Genomic DNA, 4,004 nt, shown 5'->3' with positions numbered 1-4,004 from the left:
TGGATCTTCTTTCTTCATGACTTTTCTTCTCATTCTTCTCAGGCCATTGCTCGATTGAGGGACAATTTTCTTTGATGTGACCAAGTTGGTTGCACTTGTTGTGTCATACCCTAATTTCGTCCGGGGACCATTGTTTGATGGCATGCAACCTTTGTTTGACCGCTTCGAGGTACTTGGCACCCTTTGTTGCACAATACGTGAAGTTCCGTGACATGCCGGAGATCAAAAGGAAGCAATGTTATGCAATCCGTGAGGTTCCATAACATTGCCGGAAATCAAAAGGAAGCATTGTTACGCAATCCGTGAGGTTTCGTTACATTCCGAAAGCCAAAAAGGAGTAATTACGTGACCCGTAAGGTTACGGAACCTTACGGAAAGAAAACAAGTATCGTTACGAAATTCGTAAAGTTTCGTAACGTTACGGAAAAAGAATCACCAAAAAAGCAAGGGGTGTATTTAGTAAAAAAGGGGGTGCAAATAGCAAACATGCCCACTTGGGCCTTCCAAGATGTTCCTCCAGAAGGAGGTTGCTTATGGAGGAAGTAACTTGGCTTGCCTGGGCGAGCTGGGTGGCTAGCTCCTCCCCTATTTTTCTATAAATAAGGGGAGGAGTGAAGGAGAAAAACGTTCAGCCCTCCTGGTATTTTGGGATCACTTGAAATCAGTGAAAAAATCGTTTCCGTGAAGAAAATCCAAGTCGAGACGCTTCCGTAACTCGTCCGTGACATTTCCATAAGCAAATCCGTGGAGGTTTTCCGCCATCTTTCATTCGTTATTCGCATTCTTCGGTCTTCAACCGGTAAGTTCCCGAAACTGAACTTTTCAATCCATTCTATGTTCCATTGGGGGTCCCCATTTGTTTCACGTACTTTTATTTCCATTTTCATTTACTTTCTATACCCCCTTTTGATGTGCTTTAGTCATTTACTTAAGTCATTTTCTCGCCTAATCAAAAATTAAAATAAATTTCCACTGATCATTTGAATTGTAATATCCGTTAATTTCTGTTAAAATTAAATCCGACTGTTCGGTCATGCCATAACCACGTTGGAAACCAAAAAGAGGTAAAATAATAATATAATAATCAAAAAATATCTTTTAGTAAATGATGTGCCATCATTTTCTTCTATTTTCTAAACCCTTTTTGCATCATTTTAATTACTGATTGGTCTTAATTGTCAATTAATCAGGCAGTTTTATTATTTGGGCTCATTTAGCTAATTTGATGTTTTTAATCTAATTTCAGGAATTAATGAAACATTGGGCTTAATCCGGATTTTGGTTATGGACTTGAAGAGGGCAAATTAAGCAGCGCTTACCTTAGTTAATTAGGAAATTTCGCAATTTTATTTTATGTTGTTCAGTGTTTATTTCGTTTTGGGCCAGAGTATTGTAATAGGGCCCAGTGACTTTGAGTGACTCTTTGTAAATAGCACCCTTGGGATTCGTGCCAGGCATTCTGTTATGCTATTCATTATTCAGAGCTTTTGTTTTAGGGTTTTCATTTTTCTGCTTAATGCTACTGTTCACGTAATGCAATTTTACGTTTTCTGTTTCTAATTACAATTTCGTTCTTGCTTCTTCTTCTACTCTCATTTACATTTCTGTTTCATCTACATTTCTGTTCATTTACGTTTTTTTTCATTTACGTTTCTGTTCATTTACGTTTCTGCTTCATGTTTCATTTGCGTTTTCTGTTTGAATCCATGGAAGGCTAGATTTTCTGGTGTTGTTTCCTTTTGAGGACGAAGCCCAACTCTCTTTGAGGTTTCGCTTGTAATGTGGTTTCCTGGCAATTTTCCCTTCACCAGTTATCCCAAATTCGTGAATATTAATCAGTGCACGCTTCGTGTTCGATTAATTGCCTCTGAGCCTAACTTGCGTTCATGCTTAATGGACGAAGGGCTAACTGGTGTATGTGGTGCCTAATCACGTATTGAAAACCCTAAGTTGATTTTCGCTTAGTAAATTGAAATAGGGTTGGATTAAGTGGTTGACTGTTAGGGACAAATTCTCCATAACCCAGGATAAGAGAATGGCTTCTGAATCAGAGGAAACAACCCGTTTTTAATATTAGTAGTTTCGTATTCCAGTTTACTTGTTCTGCTCTTTAATCACAAAACAAACAAACCCCCCCAATCGTTACTGTTACTGCAAGTATATTATGAACATTTGGTGTGTCACTGCTCGTTGGGAAATGACCTAGGATCACTTCCTAGTTACTGCATTTTCATGTTTATTTGATTCGGGTACGGCCTCGATCAAATTTGGCGTCGTTGCCGGGGAGCAGTGTCCAAAGGTTCATAATAGCTAGCTAGTGTTGTGTGTTTAATCCTTTCGTGTTTTATGTTTAAATTGTTAGTATTGTGTTAGTATGTGTGTTAGTGTTGTTTAGTGTCCTGGTATTTTGTTTAATGTGTGTTCTTTTTCAGTTTTCCCATTAAGCGTTTCCCTTGTTTCAGTCTTGGGTGTTTTGCTGTGAAGATTGTGCTTGCGGCAAAACAGAGTAGTAGTAGAAATCAATTAGAGACGGAATTTAACGACCACCCATGCTGAATTATTTGAGATTTTTTGTTTTAGTAGCTAGGGTTGTTATTTTTGGCTGAATTTTTTTATGGTAACTTATTTTAATCCATATTTTGTGGGAAAAATAGCTAGAGCCTTTAGTTTGGTCAGATTTGAAAGTTCCAAAAAACTAGCAAATTTTGTGTTTGTCAAAACTTCAAACGGCCATAACTTTTGCTCCGGTTATCAGAATCGCAATTATTATATATGCATTTGGGGTAGAAAAACATTTCCTACGCCATGGCAGCCAGCCATAGGCTGAGGTCTCCATCGTCCAAAAAAAGTGATTCTGTCAAAAGTTTTTTATTTTTCAAGTTTTATTGACTTATTTTTCTTAACTTACCATTTTTTAGCTTTCATAGTTAGACTTTGAATTTTTGTCTAAAATTTTTTGTGCTATCTTCTCATCATTTTATAAGGTTGCTCACAAAATTTCAAGTCATTTGGATATCATTTGAGGGTAGCTGTAGTTCAAACCTACACCTTTATTTACATGATAAGGCAACTAGTTGTGTGCATGCTGAATGTAGTGTATGACTAGAGGCAATCCATCTGACTTACAACCCTTTGATCCTGAGATAGATAGGACATTTCATAGATTAGTTAGGCATCATTTTATACCTTTTTATCATTCTGAGCGTTCCATTACTGGTGAATCTGTGCATTGTTATTGGTGATTTTGAACATCCTGATCTTGAGCTTTATAATTTTGAGCATTCTGATTTTGCACATTCTGAGAACATGGCACAACCTCCACCCCGTGAGAGGACTCTAAGGGAAATGGCTGCACGTGATTTCACCTAGGAAAGCTTGTGCATCCGATACCCTGATGAGGATGTCCCATATGTTCTTAAAACTGGACTGATTCATTTGCTTCCAAAGTTTCATGGCCTTGCAGGTGAAGACCCGCACAAACATTTGAAGGAATTTCATATTGTCTGCTCCACCATGAAACCCGCAGATGTCCAAGAGGATCACATATTTCTGAAAGCTTTTCCTCATTCATTGGAGGGAGTGGCAAAGGACTGGTTGTATTACCTTGCTCCAAGGTCCATCACGAGCTGGGATGACCTTAAGAGAGTATTCTTAGAAAAATTTTTCCCTGCTTCCAGGACCACAACCATCAGGAAAGATATCTCAGGTATTAGACAACTCAGTGGAGAGAGCCTGTATGAGTACTGGAAGCAATTTAAGAAACTATGCGCCAGTTGCCCTCACCATCAGATTTCGGAGCAGCTTCTTCTCCAATATTTTTATGAAGGACTCGGCAATATGGAGAGAAGTATGATAGATGCTGCCAGTGGTGGAGCCCTTGGAGACATGACTCCTGCTGAAGCCAGAAATTTAATTGAGAAGATGGCTTCCAACTCCCAACAGTTTAGCGCCAGAAATGATGCCATAGTCATTAGAGGAGTGCATGAGGTAGCTACAAGCCCATC

The 4,004-nt window shown here is 38.7% G+C and overlaps 1 non-coding gene across 1 annotated transcript; it reads right to left on the bottom strand.

Annotated features, from left to right (window-relative positions):
- Positions 1-3,684: 3,684 nt before the first annotated feature.
- On the bottom strand, positions 3,685-3,791 carry LOC112998048 (small nucleolar RNA R71). Its single transcript, XR_003263069.1, has one exon. It is a non-coding gene; the product is annotated as a small nucleolar RNA R71 (small nucleolar RNA).
- Positions 3,792-4,004: the final 213 nt, after the last annotated feature.

The sequence above is a fragment of the Glycine max genome, chromosome 1, assembly GCF_000004515.6.
Source record: "Glycine max cultivar Williams 82 chromosome 1, Glycine_max_v4.0, whole genome shotgun sequence".
Classification (NCBI taxonomy): domain Eukaryota; kingdom Viridiplantae; phylum Streptophyta; class Magnoliopsida; order Fabales; family Fabaceae; genus Glycine; species Glycine max.
The sequence above is the reverse complement of the archived record's forward strand: the minus strand, read 5'-3'. Positions and strand labels throughout refer to the sequence as shown.